The 20,919-nt window shown below is 42.4% G+C and overlaps 1 pseudogene; it reads right to left on the bottom strand.

Annotated features, from left to right (window-relative positions):
* Nucleotides 1-20,919, bottom strand: part of LOC135512332 (regulating synaptic membrane exocytosis protein 1-like) — a 68,120-nt pseudogene that overhangs the window by 43,254 nt on the left and 3,947 nt on the right.

The following is a 20,919-nucleotide window of genomic DNA, read 5'->3' as shown; positions in this document are numbered from 1 at the left end:
GACTCTTTCATACTCTTACTTGTGCCGGACTTTATTTTCTCCCTTTAGCGCTACGACTACGGAAATGTTTGTAATGACCTGTCAAACACACCCCGGTAATGGCAGAAATTGGCTCTATGGAATACATTGTTGTACAACTGAATTGAAAAGAACGCTTCGTCAGCGATTTAATGCACCGTCGCAACATTTACGTCACAAGAAAGAGAAGATGGGTAACTTTATTTTGAGGGCTGTTCATTTTTTGTGTAATTGAAAAAAAGTAAGAATTTAACACAGTTAAAATGTTTACAAATTAGATGCGCTGAAATGAAAGAAACTTCCAAAAATGGACACTCGGAATACAGTGATATTATCACTGATCTTGCAAACAATGTAAAGTATGTTTGGATGTTATCTAGAGCTAAGTGTGTTAACCTTTAATCCGATGGCATCCTGCTATTGACAGACTTGTTGAATTATGCAAGAGAACGTGACAACAACAGTAAATAATGATGCAGTCTAGACAGCGCAGGTGAGTGCAGGTAGGGTAGACAGAGCAAGTGTTTGGTGGTTGCAGCCTTGTCCCACACCTTTATGTTAATGTATTCATATATGCAAACACAACGGGCATATTTATGCAAATGTGCCATGTGTCATTTTACACATATTTTTTTAAACACCTGATACTATAACAAAATGCATATACGAATGCATTCAACAGTAGTATTTATTATAATTCTTATAAAAACCTTTTAACAATTTTGATGACCATTGCTAAGGGGACACGTAGTCTCAACACAGGGGCTTTCTCTTTTTTAAAACCCCATCTGGGTCTTCAAATAGATACAGAGGGCAGCATACGTTAGAAATTGGGGTTATACAAACTATATGCAGGGTCCCCACAACTTACACTCAAGGCTATGTAGTCAATACATAGGGGCTGCACAGGTAATACACAGAGTTTACACATACTACTCAAGAAACAGACTCTTACTGCCACAGCCTCATTAGAGTGAGTGCTGTTGTACGGTGCTGTAGGGGGGGTGGACTAGTGTCTACAGTACTCTAATGCATTGTTGGAAGCCCAGAGCACCACTGAGCCAAGTACCAACAAAGTGATAGTTTGGCAGCGCCACTGAGGGAAAGGGCCAAGGGCATGTAAGGTTTTAAACTTAACCTAAAAGTGTGAGTGCTGTAAGGTGTAAAAGGCATGCCTGGAGTAATACCTAACGGGTGTAAGTGGTGTACGGTATGTTACGAGCGGTCTCGTGAGAGTTAGTGGAGTACTATTGGTTGACACTGGAAGTGGTTCTACCTTCTTGTTGGCTCCAAATCTTAATGGGATAGTGCGAGATTTTGTCAAGTAAGCCCTTTTTCTACTTACCAAGAGGCAGCTGAACACATGGATGCCATTTTATGTCTCTGCATGCAGTTTGAAGGAAGTTCACGATTGTTTCGGCAAGCCGTCTCTTACTAGCGTTAGCACAATGATTGGAAGTCTATAGGTACAGCTAGCTTGTGTTAGAGGTTGACACAGGAGTGAAAATTCTTTCCTGTCCCGTCTTGACCTGTCAGTTACTTTCCTGTACTGTCCTGATCCTGCGACAGTTCTATAAGCCCAGAACTTTCCTTTAACTTTCCAATACAAATCACTCCCGTCCTGTCCTGTGCTCATTTCTGCTCGCGGAAATATGGAGGTTATTGTGTTTGTTTAGGAAGTAAGCCTATTGAAAATGATTTCAGTCATGCAATATGTGACTGTGATGTGGGGTTGTCTTACCTCTCTTAATTAAATGCGCTGACTGTAAGACCAAGTCGATCTGGATAAAAGAGCGCATTCTAAATGACCTGAATATAGATTGATTAAGCTGGAGGATGAGGACTGAGGCCCCAGTCGGATGGACTGCTCAGCATCAGCCTACAGCTGAACACATAAACTCAGCAAATAAAGAAATATCCCACTTTCAGGACCCTGTCTTTTAAAGATCATTCGTAAAATCCAAATAAATTCACAGATCTTCATTGTAAAGGGTTTAAACACTGTTTCCCAGGCTTGTTCAATGAACCATAAACAATTAATGGACATGCACCTGTGGAACGGTCGTAAAGACACTAATAGCTTACAGACGGTAGGCAATTAAGGTCACAGTTATGAAAACATAGGACACTAAAGAGGCATTTCTACTGACTCTGAAAAACACCAAAATAAAGATGCCCAGGATCCCTACCCATCTGCGTGAACGTGCCTTAGGCATGCTGCAAGTAGGCATGAGGACTGCAGATGTGGCCAGGGCAATAAATTGCAGTGTCTGTACTGTGAGACGCCTAGGACAGCGCTACAGGGAGACAGGACGAACAGCTGATTGTCCTTGCAGTGGCAGACCACGTGTAACTACACCTGCACAGGATCGGTACATCTGAACATCACACCTGCGGGACAGGTACAGGATGGCAACAACAACTGCCCGAGTTACACCAGGAACGCACAATCCCTCCATCAGTGCTCAGACTGTCCGCAATAGGCTGAGAGAGGCTGGACTGAGGGCTTGTAGGCCTGTTGTAAGGCAGGTCCTCTCCAGACATCACAGGCAACAACGTCACCTATGGGCACAAATCCACCGTTGCTGGACCAGACAGGACTGGCAAATGTGCTCTTCACTGACGAGTCGCGGTTTTGTCTCACCAGGGGTGATTGTCGGATTCACGTATATCGTCGAAGGAATGAGCATTACACCGAGGCCTGTACTCTGGATCAAGATCAATTTGGAGGTGGAGGGTCAGCCATGGTCTGGGGCGGTGTGTCACAGCATCATCGGACTGAGCTTGTTGTCATTGCAGGCAATCTCAACGCTGTGCGTTACAGGGAAGACATACTCCTCTCTCATGTGGTATCCTTCCTGCAGGCTCATCCTGACATGACCCTCCAGCGTGACAATGCTACCAGCCATACTGCTCGTTCTGTGCGTGATTTCCTGCAAGACAGGAATGTCAGTATTCTGCCATGGCCAGCGAAGAGCCCGAATCGCAATACCATTGAGTAATTCTGGGACCTGTTGGATCGGAGGGTGAAGGCTAGGGCCATTCCCCCCCAGAAATGTCCGGGAACTTGCAGGTGACTTGGTGGAAGAGTGGGTTAACATCTCACAGCAAGAACTGGAAAATCTGGTGCAGTCCATGAGGAGGAGATGCACTGCAGTACTTAATGCAGTTGGTGGCCACACCAGATACTGACTGTTACTTTTGATTTTGATCCCCCCCCCCCTTTGTTCAGGGACACATTATTAAATTATTCTGTTAGTCACATGTCTGTGGAACTTGTTCAGTTTATGTCTCAGTTATTGAATCTTGTTATGTTCATACAAATATTTACACGTTATGTTTGCTGAAAATGAATGCAGTTGACAGTGAGAGGCCCTTTCTTTTTTTGCTGAGTTTATGAACATTTACAACACTTTAACATTTACAATGCATTAACATTTACTACATGAACATAATTATATATTTTTTAAACCTGAGTGGCAGGACTGCATAAGTTTCACTCTTCACCTCAAATGGCACGGGTTCAGTTAAATACGCCAACAATTGGGCTTGACTATAAAGTTGTTGGGGATATAGCAGCTATTGTCCCGCTCTCCGGTTGGTAGCCTATTTGATTAAAAACCACAGCATATTTTACAAGCAATTTACTCCATCAAATGTAGCTAAAACATCACTCTTTCCTTGGCTCTAATGTCAACAATAGTGTTGGCTCTTTGGCCGCAACAAGACGTTGCAATTCCTCTATTAAAGGCTTCATTGGCATCTGAGGTAGCCTATAGTGACGGGCTAGAACTGGAGATACTGTAACTATGAGAGTGAGCTGTGGGAAGGGGTAAAAATTGCCCTCTTTTTTTCTTTAGCTCCTCCCACCAGCCTCCACTGATTTTTAGTGAGCAAAACTATATTAGGCCTAGCCTACACAGTTGTGAAATGCTCTACACATGAACAGGTACTGCCTGTTCCTGTGGACTGTTGATCCTGTTCCATCTTGTCCTGAACTTGACTCTAGAACTTGACTCCCATTCCTGCCAGAATCCTCTGGGAGTCCTGTTCCTGTTAACCTCTAGCTTGCGCTAACACCAGTTAGCAACTTTTTTTCCAGCTGCATGCAGAGACATAATAATGGTATCCATGACTTCATTTGACTCATTTGAAAATGGCCTTCATTACCAAAATCTCACACTATCCCTTTAAGGTCTTAATGAGTCACAATCCTGCATCTACACCTCGGACCCCTGTAATAAAGAACATGATACTGTACAAATGCTGCAAAAGTTCTGGGTGCAAATGGAGTCCACGAAACCACATACTGTATGCCTTCACAGAAAGAGGAAACACTCACCACTTTCTCCTCCTGTTGTCAGCATCCAGGTGGCATACGAGAGAGAAATCAACAGAGATGGAGGGAAATAGGGAAAGAGAGAAAACGGGAGATGAGGACACATCTAGGAAAATTCTAAAACCTGCTTGAGAGCACAAACTTTATGGTGACAGATGTGATTTTATGCAAATCAAAATTAGGTTATCCACAAACTTCCTTAACAGCAGCACAAGCCTGATTGATTATGAGTTGAGGTGGTGGAGGTGGGGGGGGGGGGGGGGGGTTGAGGACTCAACAGGTAGGTAATCCCTGTTTAAAAGCCCCCCACAATTATCTCCCCTCTCTCACACACAGTGGCCTCTCCACATTGTGCTCATTAGGGCTACCTAATTAGAATGCATGATGTGTGTGTGTGTGTGTGGTTAAATTAAATTAAATATCACACTGTGGGTGGCCGGGTGGGCTTCCTGCATGGAGCCCCCACAACTCCACTGTGTCTCTAGCCCCGGGTCCGATCCCCGGGGGGAACACAGAGGTCCCCCACAACCCAGTCCCTGTCAGATTCCAAATTAACCTTTACCAGCCTCTACCGGGGTAACGCACTGCTGCAGCCAACGTTAACCCCCCCTCCCCTCCCCCCAACACACACACACTCTACAGCTAATCTGGCCCAGCACCTTTCCTCCACCTGAGCACAAACACTTAGACTACACATTGTCAGTGAAAGTGGAGTAAACAGGGGGCATGTGTCTGTGCGTGCGTGTGTGTGTGTGCGTGTGTGTGTATACATTGCCTTACATTGTTGGAGCGCAGGGACACCCTCCCCCACAGCGGGCACAGAACTTGATCTGGCAGTAGGAGCAGAGGTTGCCACAGCCATCAGCGAATTTGGTCTTGTGGCAGATGCCACAAGTGGGCGCGTCGTCCCGATGCTGGCCCGTGGTGGTCTGCCTACGCGTCTCCTCCCCCACCCGCCGCACCGTCTCCCTGTAGCTGGACAACTGCTGCTGGATACCTCTGAGAGAACCGGAGGGGAGGAAAGGTGCAAAGGTAGCCAACGTTACATATTGTAAGTCCTTGCCAAAGCATTTGAAGCATTAACTTTGCCACATGAGTGAATTCTCCCAGCATGAATTGTCTTCACACATCTTCACAATAATCGGATGAAAACCTGATAACTTCCTTTTTTGCCAAAATGTATTCAAAATAGATTCTTAGGTTTCATAATTATACGTTCGTTAATGGGACAATAAGGCAGTTTTTTACATTTCCTGAAAAGTTTCCGTTTTGGAGAATCCGACAGGGACCATATGATACAGTATGTACATATTGCATGGCATATCATAAACACATTATACAGACAACAGACGTTTGAAATGTATATGAATCTGTCAGCGCACACTGCACACAGAGCTCCCGGTTTGATTTCCTTCTAACATTCTGTCTGTCTCGCAACTGCACCAACCTGACACTGCTGAACCAGGCCAAAATATGAGACAGGATTCAACACGTTATACCATAGATGCATTTATATGGTATCTTGTAAACAGCCATTGGCTATTAGGAATGCTTATAGTATGTTTAGTAATACATATTACCACCTATGTATGTTTTATGAATGCATCTGTATGTCATTTATAAATGCTGTTCATATGAGCTATTTTCAAATGCTTATAGTCAAGGTACATTTGTTGTAACGTGAGGCTATATACAGTTGTAGATACAGTACATCCATAATCAATATTAAACACATTTAGTCAGAAACAAATACAGAGCAGATAGTAGCTTCCAAAATACTGTAACATTCAAATACTATAGGTAGAGTTAGATGTATTATCTTTACTTACAGACAGGGTGTCATTGGTGTAGCCTCCTCCCTCATAAAACCAGCCTTAAAAAAACTGCACTTCCCAAGAGGACATTAGGTCACAAACAACTGACTGCATCAAACATCCAAAAGGCCTTAGGCTAAATATCCACATTGTTCACTGTACTACTGGTGTCACAAAACAAACTATTCCCCTATCATACCTTCAAACACATCCTCCTCCCTGGACGATCCCACCAACAGTGACATCCCTGTATTCCTGTGTCTTATCCCTGTAAATGCATACGCTTCAACACTCACACTTCAACACACACACTTCAACACACACTCACTCACACCGGCACTCGCACTTACACACACGCGCACGCACTCGCACTTACACACAAAAATACAAAAACGACTTCCCATCCCATGCCGTCTTCCTCGCAGCGCCCCGGGCCTAATCTCTGGTATCTATTGGCCCTAAAGGTCAGACAGGGGTCACCTGCTGCTTCTGTCTCCTCAGGGTTCATATCCTCAGCTCCATGACTCTCACGTAATCGCACTAATCACAAGCCCCGTTTCCAATGCTTAGGCCCGGTTTGAATCATTTAGAAATGTATCCTTCCTTACTCCCCTCTGAGGTAACCACCTCTTAAACGCAGTTGAATAGGTGAGAGTATGGATTCATAACATTCCTTTCACCAATCCATTACGGGAAGGAGATGAGCCGACTCAACTACTCTGGCGAACTCTCCCGCTCAGACAGGTAAACTTTAAACTTAAATCTCCATTATATTGCGCAACACTGTTGAATGTTTTTGAGCGATACATGAAAAACATCTTTAAGAGTGAACGGAGATGAAGAGAGAGAAATAGAGCGAGAACTATGTATTTATGAGGAGATCTGAGAGAGCGCTCATCTTTCAAGAGCCAGGAGAGACTGTCTGACAGGAGCTCATTAAGAAAAGCTAGAAAACACAGATGCATGAATGCGATACGAGGTTAAACCAAAGTGAGTCCAAGCTTTACTTCCACCAGAACAAACACACACGATTGAACGCAAAGACACCCATGCTCACAACGCACACAGAGAAACACACACACACACATTTCCCTTTGCGTCACACCATTCAGAACTTTCCCTCTTCTAAGAAATAAAAATAACCCCTTTGTGAAATACAAATTAGTCCAAGTGTGTTTTTAAACAAATCGGGCCAACAATTAGCATAAAGCATCGCATATAATAATTAAGCCATGCAACACACGAGAGCTTGCTGAGACTCTAGAACTACTGTAGCTACAACAAAGTGTGCTGTACATCACTGTATGCACACCTGTAAATACACACAGCGAATAGGCATACTGAGAATGGAGATTTCAGATGGGCTTACTTCGGGGGATATGATCATGTAGGTGGCAAGATCTACCTCGCTGCCTCGAGAATGAATGAGAGTGAATGGTGTGGCTGTTCACACAGTCCTGTGCAGTGGAGCTCGATCATTTCCCCAGTCCTCTCCAACCGAGGGGGAGGGAGTCAAAGAAGGGAGTCACACGTATGATAGAGCTGTGCAGCTCAATGACTCCTGTTAAAATCCTCAAATCTAGTCCAGAAACATCCCATCACACATGTGGAGATGCCGGGAAAGGGACCTACATTCTGAAATTGCATTTTTTTTCTCCACCATTAGTGGACATTGGAATGTGATGTGCTTTAGGACCATGAGGACGCCTCCGAGCGGTCGGGTAGGCTGTTTGGAGTGTTTGGGGTGTTTATCAGAATAATAGTGTTTATCCGAATATATATTTTTTTTAAGTTATGTCTCCCCCACTTCTAAAACAAAAGTTGTGCCACTATGTTGATAGCTATAAGAAATATGGTGAACAGTCCTAGTACCAAGCCAATCAAAGGGCAATGTAATGCTACTGTTTATACCTGTCAAATTCATTCTGATCTACACGAAGTGCCTAGGTGCAAGAGACTAGATGCTGTTTCAGGATTGGGGGGGTGAACATCACTCTAAAAATTCCTTCACACTTGACGGGAGAGGGGGCATAGATGAGCATGTCCTAGCACCATTGCAATGGACTTTGGGTAATGGAATCTCATGTTATCAGCTGGGAGAGGTCTCCGATGATAGTTCTCTCTGCGGGGAACTGGGAGCATATTTAGTGCTGAATAAAAAAATAGAGCTCTAGCCCCTATTCCCTAGCCCCTCCTTATAAACACTCTAAATAATAATATAGGCATTCATCAGATGCTTTTATTCAATGCAACTTTGAGTTCATATGTGACCGGTGGCCAGTGAAGTGCCTTCTATCCCACTGTATCGCCAGCCAAGTGCATCTCGCTGGCTAATTAAGAGTGTGGTTGTGCCAGTTTATTTGAGCAGAGCGCTTCCTTCTGTCGGGAGATTATTTTATCATTTGGAAGGTAGGCATGACTTTGGAGTATGAGAGCAGAGACAGTGACAGCCCAAATCCAGAGCGTCTTATTCTAATATTCTGAAAGTATTGTATGTATAACAGCGCCAGTATTGTGTGTATAACAGCGCCAGTAAACGTTACACTGAGTTCCTCTCTCCTCTTCCTTGGACACGCCCAGCGGGTGAGACAGAGGGATAGAAGTGGCCATTGGTCACATATTAAATGATAGTCGTTTTGGATAAAATAATCTGATTAATGACTATATTATTATTTAGTGACTATATTGTTATTTATTATTATTATTTATCTATTTCATCTGTTCTGTCACCAAAGCCCCATATACTACCCACCATTGCGACCTGTACGCTCTCGTTGGCTGGCCCTCGCTTCATACTCGTCGCCAAACCCACTGGCTCCAGGTCATCTACAAGACCCTGCTCGGTAAAGTCCCCACTTATCTCAGCTCGCTGGTCACCATAGCAGCACCCACCTGGAGCACGCGCTCCAGCAGGTATATCTCTCTGGTCACCCCCTAAACCAATTCTTCCTTTGGCCGCCTCTTCTTCCAGTTCTCTGCTGCTAATGACTGGAACAAACTACAAAAATCTCTGAAACTGAAAACACTTATATCCCTCACTTGCTTTAAGCACCAGCTGTCAGAACAGCTCACAGATCACTGCACCTGTACATAGCCCATCTGTAATTTAGCCAAAACAACTACCTCTCCTCCTACTGTATTTATTTATTTTGCTCCTTTGCACCCCATTATTTATATCTCTACCTTGCACATTCTTCTACTGCAAATCTACCATTCCAGTATTTTACTTGCTATATTGTATTTACTTTGCCACCATGGCCTTTTTTTTGCCTTTACCTCCCTTATCTCACCTCATTTGCTCACATCGTATATAGACTTGTTTTTACTGTATTATTGACTGCATGTTTGTTTCATTCCATGTGTAACTCTGTGTCGTTGTATGTGTAGAACTGCTTTGCTTTATCTTGGCCAGGCCGCAATTGTAATTGAGAAAGTGTTCTCAACTTGCCTAGCTGATTAAATAAAGGTGAAATAAAATAAATAAATAAAATAGTGGCTAGGGAGTCGGAGCTTCATTTTGCACGCCACCGGTTACACACCTGTCCAATATACACTGAATGGTCCATGACATAGACTGACCAAGTGAATCCAGGTGAAAGCTATGGGCCCTTATTGATGTAAATCCACTTCTGTCACTGTAGATGAAGGGGATGAAATAGGTTAAAGAATCATTTTTAAGCCTTGAGACAATTAAGACATGGATTGTTTATGTGTGCCATTCATAGGGTGAGTGGCCAAGACAAAATATTTAAGTGCCTTTGTACATGGTATGGTAGTACGTGCCAGGCAGACCGGTTTGAGTGTGTCAAGAACTGCAACGCTGCTGGGCTTTTCACGCTCAACAGTTTCCAGTGTGTATCAAGAATGTTCCACCACCCAAAGGACATCCAGTCAACTTGACACAACTGTGGGAAGAAATGGAATCAACATTGGCCAGCATTTGTACACTTAGTGTATGTACCCCATGTAGGAATCTGACCCACAACCCTACCAGCCCACTGATCCATGAGACTTACCAATACTCTACATCTGGACTAATAAACTCAGTGCCTCCTAATCGAGCTTCAGTGACCAAGGCTTCTGTTACTGACTCACCCTCTCCTCTCAAATCCATATTCAAAAGGCAAGCGGGCATGAATCAAAAAACAATGAGGGAGTGTCAAATAAGAGCGAGAGAAAATCACTTCGCAGCCATTTAGAAATTAAGCTCTCTCTCTCTCTCTCTCCCTCTCCCTCTCCCTTTCTCCAAACAGGGGGAGTCATCCACCTGATTGATTTCTGTAAATTCACAATCCTATAATAGATGAGCTTGGAAAAAAAAAAACGATTCCTCCTTTTGCTATTTGCAAAATTGGAAAGCAGTAAAGGGTGCCAGCTTTGTGGCTGGCCCCTGTAGGCGTAGAATAAAGGACAGAGAGGAGTGTGTGTGTGTGTGTGTGTGTGTGTGTGTGTGTGTGTGTGTGTGTGTGTGTGTGTGTGTGTGTGTGTGTGTGTGTGTGTGTGTGTGTGTGTGTGTGTGTGTGTGTGTGTGTGTGTGTGTGTGTGCTTAGGTGGGGGGTTAAGAATAATGACAACTGCCTTTACATCATACTGACAAAAATTTGCCCATAATACTCAGTCACTCTCCTCTGTCCCTATGCTAGATGGGTTGGTCTGTGCCCGCTGTGGTGAGGTGCAGTGGTCTGTGCCCTCTCTGGGTGGCACCTCACCAACATATGGCATCAACAATATGCCACAGTCTGTCTTTCTGTCTTTCTCTCACTCACTCTTTCATTTTTTCTCTCTCTGGCAGGGTCTGCACTTCCACCCTCCCTCCCTTGCTTCCGCCGGAACTGTTGCCATGCTGAGTGGCCCGCATGGTTTCACCTTCCCCCTCTCCCACCATCCATCCCTTTCTTTCAGTCTCTCACTCATCCCGACCTCAACCTCTCCCTCCTCCCCTATCTTAATTCCTCTCCTCTGGTGTGCAATATTCCTCAACCATGGTTAGCTTTTTTTCCCTTCCTCCATCTCCCTCTTCTCTCCCTACTCTCTCTACTCTCTATTTAGCTCAGCGGCTCTCTGACACATTTCTCTCTATGACACACATGCTCTTTCCTCTCTTCATCTCTGCCTCCCTATTCCCTCAACCTATGCCCGGTTGGTCTTTTTGGTGATTATGTAGGTTCACCAACCTCAGGACACATGCACTGTATTGATTATTGGCTATGCAACACAAACTCTCCTTGGGTACATGGAGTAACATTAATCTCCACTCTTTAGGAGCGTTCACATGTCTTAGACTGGTCTGGAGGGCCTATCCGCATTACTGAGTGGGACTTCAAGAAGCCTATAGCTCGTAGACAATAACAATTCCCAGCAGAGAGATAGAGAGAGCGATGGAGGGAGAGACGAGAGAAAGAGACGAGATAGAGAGAGGGGGGGGTTGAGAGAGACAGAGGAAGATTCAGTCCACTTGAGAAGACACTCCACTCTGTCAATAACACACCTCATTACTTACACACTGTCACAAGCTTAAAGAGCACTAAAGTCACACACACACATACACGCGAGCAGGCCGATGCGCGCGCACGCAGTAATTAGCCAGATACCTGAGGTTGTCTATTTTTACACCACATTTTAGGCTTTATAAAACTGATAAAAGACAGGCAGTGTGGAGGAGATAAAGAGGAAGAGATAGAGGAAGAGATTGAGCAATGGAAATAGAAGATGGGGGAGACAGATGGAGAGAGCACCAGAGCCAACAGCAGAGCTAAGTGGGTAGTGTGCTCCCCAGACACAACTGGGCTATTCCATGCTAACGGAATTACGCTTGGACTTTTTCACTTTAAAATGTATGCCAAACAAAACCATTGATTTCAAAATGTAACAAACCACACAACTCTATGCACAAGGACTACTTTGAACAATTTACAAAGAACATTTGACAAAAATACATTTCCTGGAAGAACCGTGTAGATGCAAAGTTTGGTAACAGAATTACGGTAAAATCTCCCTCAGTTTTTATGTAATCACATTTTCAAAAACTCTGTTAATTAAATATCTACTTGAATTAAGATTCAAATATGTCTGCAGAAAGAATGGCGTGTCAGCTATGACACCTTGAGTTTGAAAAAAAGACGTGTTTATTTTTGAACTACAGTAGGTGAAGTGGATTTGACTGGGTCATGGAATTCCGGTAACTGAATGACATCATGGGTACCTGATCTGTACTTTACAGAAATGCACAATTAGTCATATGAATATCATTCTCTTCCTGGTGATGTTTCCTGAATAGGTACACAACGGTAGAACAATTTAACGCCCTTATTATTTGCATTTGGGTATTATTCTACACACGGGCTTTTATTGTAATGAGCTAACCTTTGGTTGGTCTGGACCAGACCAAATCTGAAACAATCATAGATGACTATGTTTCACGAGTTTGGACATAGCACAGTAGAGCAGGGTAGAGTTTAGTACAGTACAGTAAAGCACATCACAGTAGAGTTCAGTACATCATACTGTATTGTACTCTAGTGCGCTCTAATGCAGGGGTTCTCAAAGTGGGGTCCGGGTCTGTGGTACTGCAGGGGGTCCATGACCAGATCTCAAAACAAGATAAAAAAAAATAGAATTATTCAATGAATTTTAGAAACAAGATTGAATGACTTTTGGCCAAGGGATCAGTGGAATAAGTTTAGAGGGTGTAACACAACGCAATGTAATATTAGGAATCTACAATTGAACCCTGTGCAACATGGGCCTGGGAGGCTCACAGATAATGGTATCCACAGTACTCCACCAATTATACATTTTTCAACTCAATACCCTCCCAAAGAATCTCTCTTCCTCATGGTAAAATGTGTAGAATTGCAAGGAATTAGGTGCCAAGAGATGGGCCTTTAAAATGTTCCTTTGCAGGCCCCAAGACTTGGTTCAAAGTCATAGTTAAACACCTTATATGCAAATTATTATTTTTTGTTACCTCAATCGAGTTGTGTTCTGATTATGAGGGGGTGATGAATTTAATACCACAAAAGGGGTCTCTGGCCCCAAAAACTCCCTAGTCTTTGACGATGACACGCATACCCATAACAAGATGCAGCCACCACCATGCTGGAAAATATGAAGAGTGGTACTCAGTGGTGTGTTATGTTGGATTCCCCCAAACATAATGTTTCGTTTTCAGGACATAAAGTTAATTTATTTACCACATTTTTTGCACTTTTACTTAAGTGTTTTATTGTAAACAGGATACATGATGTCTAATATGTGTATTCTGTAAAGGCTTTCTTCTTTTTACTCTGTCAATTAGGTTAGTATTGTGGAGTAACTACAATGTTGTTGATCCATCCTCAGTTTACTCTTATCACAGCCATTAAACTCTAACTGTTTTAAAATCACCATTGGCCTCATGGTGAAATCCCTGAGCGGTTTCCTTCCACTCCGGCAACTAAGTTAGGAAGGACGCCTGTATCTTTGTAGTGACTGGGTGTATTGATACACAATCCAAAGTGTAATTGGTAACTTCACCATGCTCAAAGGGATAGTCAATGTTTGCTTTATTTAAATGTTTACCCATCTACCAATAGGCACTCTTCTTTGCGAGGCATTGGAAAACCTCCCTGATTTTTGTGGTTGAATTTGTGTTTGAAATTCACTGTTCGTCTAATGGACTAGATATTTAGTTATTCAAAAATCATGTTAAAACCTCTATTGGATTGGTGGGTCCCCCTCGGGACTGTTGAGCTAACGTAGGCTAGTGTGCAAAGTTTTAGATGATCCAGTGAACCATTGCATTTCTGTTCAAAATGTTGTATCAAGACTGCCCAAATATGCCTAATTGATTTATTATTAACTTTTCATGTTCAAAATAGTGCACTCTCCTCAAACAATAGAATGGTATTCTTTCATTGCAATAGCTACTGTAAATTGGACAGTGTAGTTAGATTAACAAGAATGTAAGCTTTCTGTCAATATCAGACACGTCTATGTTTTCTTGTTACTTACAACCTCATGCTAATCACATTAGCCTACGTTAGCTCAACTGTCCTGAGAATGGGACACTGATCCCGAAGAAGTTTTAAGACTTTTTCTGGTCGATATTGTCTAAGACCCCTCTTTCATCTGTTTGATCAGAAATCAAAGGATTTACACTACATTTTAGCGTCACAGATGTTCAGGATGGAAATCAGTTGAAAAATGTATATCTGCCTTCATTTAGAAAAAATATAGATCATGGGTCCTTTCACATGGAAATGCCCAGCTTCATATGGCTTGGCAAAGTCGTACAGAGCTCTCCCTTCGGCAGGGTGGGAAATGCACCGTCTACAATCACACATACCATCACACACAAACACACTTCTGTATGAAGCTCCATCTTCAATAGGGTGGGCAACGCCTACACACACACATGCACGTACACACACACACACACACACACACACACACACGCACACACGCACACACGCACACACCGAGCTGAACCACACAAGGAACAATATCCTGTAACTGCAGAGAAATACAGGACATAAGTCATGCTAGGTTGTGTTGAGTTAGCTGTGTACTAACTGTGCTTCTCTTGTGTGTGTACAGTGCTTTCTCCTGTGAAGACACACAGAAGTAAGCAGTCAGGAACTCCATGCATATTCTACACATGTGATTAAAAGCAGTCTCTTGACACCGGAGCCATGGCAATGGCCCAGAAACACTGCAGTCCACTCCTGAGCTTTGGGATTGGCCAGTAGTCACTTCCTGTGCTCTGTGATTGGCTAGTATCCTCCCAGGAGTATCTCTGCTCCAAAGGGTATAACAGTGAAAGAAGCTGGGCCTTATATACGGTACGGTCCAAATGTTTGGACACACCTACTCATAAAAGGGATTTTCTTTATTTGTACTATTTTCTACATTGTAGAATAATAGTGAAGACATCAAAACTATGAAATAACACACATGGAATCACGTAGTAAACAAAAAAGTGTTAAACAAATCAAAATATACTTTAGATTTTAGATTCGTCAAAGTAGTCAACCTTTGCATTGATGACAGCTTTGCACACTCTTGCTATTCTCTCAACCAGCTTCATGAGGAATGTTTTTCCAATGGTCGTGAAGGGGTTTCCACATATGCTGAGCACTTGTTGGTTGCTTTTCCTTCACTCTGCAGTCCAACTTATTCCAAACCATCTCAATTGCATTGAGGTCGGGTGATTGTGGAGGCTTGATCATCTGATGCAGATAGCCCTTACACAGCCTGGAGGTGTGTTGGGTCATTGTCCTGTTGAAAAACAAATGACACTCCCACCAAGCGCAAACCAGATGGGATGGCATATCGCTGCAAAATGTGGTAGTGATGCTGGTCAAGTGTTTCTAGAATTCTAAATAAATTACTGACAGTGTCACCAGCAAAGCACCCCACACCGTACTCCTCCATGCTTCACAGTGGGAACCACACATGCGGAGATCATCCGTTCATCTACTCTGTGTCTCACAAAGACATGGCAGTTGTTGGAACCAAAAATGTCAAATTTGGGCTCATCAGACTAAAGGACAGATGTCCACTGGTCTAATATCCACTCCTCGTGTTTCTTGGCCCAAGCAAGTCTCTTCTTATTATTGTGTCCTTTAGTAGTGGTTACTACATGATTCCATATGTGTCATTTAATAGTTTTGATTGCTTCCCTATTATTCTACAATGTAGAAAATAGTAAAAAAGAAAGAAATAAAAACCCTTGAATGAGTAGGTGTGTCCAAACGTTTGACTGGTACTGTATGTGCATCGTTACAGAATGTTACAAACATACATTCCTGTCATATAGAGATAAGAGTAATGTAAGCTCTATATGGTAAATATAAAGTTACAGAAATTGTGACTTATGCCAGCTAATGTTTGACTTGAGCTTTAGGTGATGCTAATGCTAAGAGGTTATCTTACATAGCCTGTGTTGCTCAGTGGGCATGAGCAGGGACGAAACCAGGGTCTGAGTTTTAGTGAAGCCCGGACGGCTGGACTGCATTTCTATACAATTTAATCAGTCTAAAATACTTTTTGGAGAACAGCAATAGCAATCAAAAATGACCCTAACCATTATCACATTGGTTGCTGTAATTTCATTTACCTCAGTCGATCTACAAACACATAACCTATAAACTATACAATTAGCCGCTACACATGAACTCACATAAACTTAGTAGAGCGATTCAAAATGATCATTTCATACGTACAGAGGGATCTTTTAGCAGAAAAGTATATTATTACCTAAAAGTAAACAGATTATTTTGCTTTACAGAAGAAAAAAATAGTTGCAATTTTACAGCTAATTTCCTGCAATTTGACACATTTTGCAGACATGTTAATATGATATACAGTGCCATGCAAAAGTATTCAACCCCCTTGACGTTTTTCATATTTTGTTGCATTACAACCTGTAATTTAAATTGATTTTTATTTGTATTTCATGTAATGGACATACACAAAATAGTCCAAATTGGTGAAGTGAAATGAAATTTTTTTACTTGTTTCAATAAAAAATAAAAAAAATAAAACAGAAAAGTGGTGCGTGCATATGTATTCACCCCCTTTACTATGAAGCCCCTAAATAAGATCTGGTGCAACCAATTACCTTCAGAAGTCACATAATTAGTTTAATTAAGCCCACATGTGTGCAATCTAAGTGTCACATGATCTGTCACATGATCTCGGTATATGTACACCTGTTCTGAAAGGCCCCAGAGTCTGCAACACCACTAAGCAAGGGGAACCACCAAGCAAGCGGCACCATGAAGACCAAGGAGCTCTCCAAACAGGTCAGCGACAAAGTTGTGGAGAAGTACAGATCAGGGTTGGATTATTTAAAAAAATCAACAACTTTGAACATCCCACGAGCACCATTAAATCCATTATTAAAAAATGGAAAGGATGTGGTACCACAACAAACCTGCCAAGAGAGCGCCGCCCACCAAAACTCATAGACCAGGCAAGGAGGGCATTAATCAGAGGCAACAAAGAGACCAAAGATAACCCTGAAGGAGCTGCAAAGCTCCACAGTGGAGATTGAAGTATCTGTCCGTAGGACAACTTTAAGCCGTACACTCCACAAAGCTGGGCTTTACAGAAGAGTGGCCAGAAAAAAAGAAAACAATAAGCAAACAAGTTTGGTGTTCACCAAAAGGCAGGTGGGAGACTCCCCAAACATAATGGAAGAAGGTACTCTGGTCAGATGAGACTAAAATGTAGCTTTTTGGCAATCAAGGAAAACGCTATCTCTGGCTCAAACTCAACACCTTTCATCACCCCGAGAACACCATCCCTACAGTGAAGCATGGTGGTGGCAGCATCATGCTGTGGGGATGTTTTTCACTGGCAGGGACTGGGAAACTGGTCAGATTTGAAGGAATGATGGGTGGCGCTAAATACAGGGAAATTCTTGAGGGAAACATTTCAGTCTTCCAGAGATTTGAGCCTGGGATGGAGGTTCACCTGCCAGCACGACAATGAACCTAAGCATACTGCTAAAACAACACTTGAGTGGTTTAAGGGGAAACATTTAAATGTCTTAGAATGGCCTAGTCAAAGCCCAGACCTCAATCCAAAGATTGCTGTACACCAGCGGAACTCACCCAACTTGAAGGAGCTGGAGCAGTTTTGCCTTGAAGAATGTGTAAAAATCACAGTGGCTACATGTGCAAGGCTTATAGAGACATACCCCAAGAGACTTGCAGCTGTAATTGACTTTGGGGGTTGAATAGTTATGCACGCTCAAGTTCTGTTTTTTAGTCTTATTTTTTTGTTTGTTTCACCCCCCAAAAAATATTTTGCATCTTCAAAGTGGTAGGCATGTTGTGTAAATCAAATGACACAAACCCCCAAAAATCTATTTTAATTCCAGGTTGTAAGGCAACAAAATAGGAAAAATGCGAAAGAGGGTGAATACTTTCACACGCCACTGTATGAGTGAGAATGAAAAACAAAATGAATGGAGGCTCCCTGGAGGTCAGGGCCCCTGGACATGTGCCCTTCGTGCCGGGGCGGTAATTCAGCCATGATTACTACAAGTTTAGATAGCTGGCTAGACTAACTAGACTAATTTACCAATCTGAAATGTTTTAACTGACATGTCAGTGAGTGAAATAAAACAAGTGGAAAAATGCTAAGTGTCAAAATTGCACCTTGTGTATTCTACTATTCATACTCTCAACAGTAAGTTGAGACCAGACAGAGTTCCTAAATTATTACGTGTTTTTTCACATTCTCAATAAATACATGGCTGTTGAGGGCTCTTCTTTAACGTACAGAGTTATGAAAGCTTTTCTCTCTATTTGTTTATCTTTCTCTCTATCAACAGGAATAGTAGGTCTTCCATTCATGCATTCTGAATTCACTTCACTTGCCCTTTACAAAGATTTGCTTTGCATTTCTTGAGCTCCCCAAATTCATATGACAGATCAACATCTGTGCTCATCTAGGATCATATATAGAAAAACAGATAGTGCATGTACAAAACAGCCTGCATGTCAAGTGATACCAAATTCCTTATAGTTCACTTCTTTTCATCAAAGTAAAGTGCTTATCATTATCTGTATCCCGTGCTGACATTCCGTATGTGTCAGAATACTGACCGGGATTCGTGGTATAATGTCACAATGGGCCACATTCCCGGGATTCCTCTGGGAAGCAGATGTGATTTACCTCTTCATCCCACCACTCTCTGATTCAACCTCTCACACACGCATGCATTATTGCACAAAACACACAAGTGAACGCAAAAAAACACTCATATGGACAACCACACACACACACACACACTGTAAATGTGCACGACTGTGCAGACATAATTACTTACAGTACGTACACACATAACATGTGTTCAATGTGCTACAGATACAATCTGTATTACAGACATAAGTGTAAAGTAGTGTCCACACCTCCCACCACCTAAAACACCGAAACATACTGACAAACACTTACCCATTCTCAACTGCATCCTCAAACTTGCCTCAGTCAAAGGGAACTTAGATGTTGGACGTATAGTTGGCATACCGGTACTTCGATATGACATACTTATCACTCTGGATGGATACTGGCTGTTTTTCTCATCAGAGCCAGAGTGATAGGAAGTTGCTGGGCTCAGATTACCCAACCGCAATTTCTAACTTTCTAACCTCTAGGAGGATACAGAATATCTGACCCTGGACCAGCTGTTAGGGGCATCAGGCTTAACCACTTATCCACAGCACAAACCCATGTCAAAGACTAAATGATGGCTCAATAGTACTTAAGAGTTAATTGACAAGTGATGTCCATCTTCTCACTGGGTTGTGGAATGTTGTCCATTAGCTTGGGGAGCTAACACAAATCTTCAGGTCTCAGGGAAGGTTACGCATTACGCGTGCACCAAACCACATCCGCTACACTTCACCCCCCTTCGACCACAATGTCCTCAGAGACCCATCCCGGGTTTAGGAAGCAATGTGACCGACTTGGCTCAAACCCAGTCTTTCTGACCACCCCAAGACTGTGTTACAATAACCAGCTGACCATTAAAAAGAAATAGTAAGCAAAATATGGTTGTATAGTGGTTTTTACCTGACATCATTTTGCTGAGGAGGCTTCTTTTGGCCTACCAGGTTCACAGTTCTTGCTTGGATGGGCTTCTCCTCCCTGGAACACACAAAAGGGACAATGGGATTGTATTGTTGTCAGAAAACGTTGTCAAATGTTATACATCGGTGTGGTTTGAGGGTTCTTTAGAAGGTGTATGCATGACTCTCTATTTAGACATTGGTCGGATTCCTCTGCTCAGACATTGCTGACACCTGCTAGATCTTATAATGCCTGAATAGGTATTTTACATATCAGCTCACCACATCATTTGTTATGGCAATCTGGTGCCCAAATGCACAATTGATGATATGGCACCCAACCATTGGTTGATACATGCAACATCTGAGCACGGGAACGCGATTAAACATTGGATGGGTGAAATTACCACATTCACAGTGTCATCACTAGTTACCACAGCCACAAAGTAATAAACCCCACCTATTTGTACAATTTATCTTATTAGGATGTGCTTTTAAACTTAACCCTAACCTTAACCACACTGCTAACCTTATGCCTAAGCCTAACCTTAAATTAAGACCAAAAAGCACATTTTTGTTTTCATGAACTGATATGATATAGCCAATTTTTACTTTGTGACTGTGCTATCTAGTGAAAACCCTTTCATAGCCATAAATCAAATCCACTACTTCCTGTTCTCCATCAACAATTAACCAACACCTGACCAATCAGAATAGAGAAAATAAGTTGCTATGTAGAACATCAATTACAATAACAAAGACCACTGATTCATGATATTTTAGAATGACACAACAGTGACTTAAAAAACAATATTTCTGATAAAATTATTATACACTGGAATGTTTTCACTTTTACCTCAAAATATCTACTGTTTTCTTTTTTCCCCTCAGTAATCTGACACATCAATGGGTTGGTCCTCTGGTTATCTTGATCACAGATAAAACCGTTTGAGAACCCCACAACACGGAGGCGTTCTGTCTCAAACTGAAAGGGGTGACAGATCTGTTTTAACACACTGTGTTTGAGCTGTCATTAGATGGGTGTGATGAAAAAAAATTGGGTTCGATTGCAAATGTGTCTGACTGTCCAGTATTTCAGCTGTTCAAACCGCCATTCTTCAATTACACGGATTGGGTGAAAAAGTTGCTGTATAAGCAAAACCTAATTATTAGGAAACAGTACCAG

This window comes from Oncorhynchus masou, chromosome 24 (assembly GCF_036934945.1).
Source record: "Oncorhynchus masou masou isolate Uvic2021 chromosome 24, UVic_Omas_1.1, whole genome shotgun sequence".
Taxonomy (NCBI): Eukaryota; Metazoa; Chordata; class Actinopteri; order Salmoniformes; family Salmonidae; genus Oncorhynchus; species Oncorhynchus masou.
This window is presented reverse-complemented; position numbering and strand designations above follow the sequence as displayed.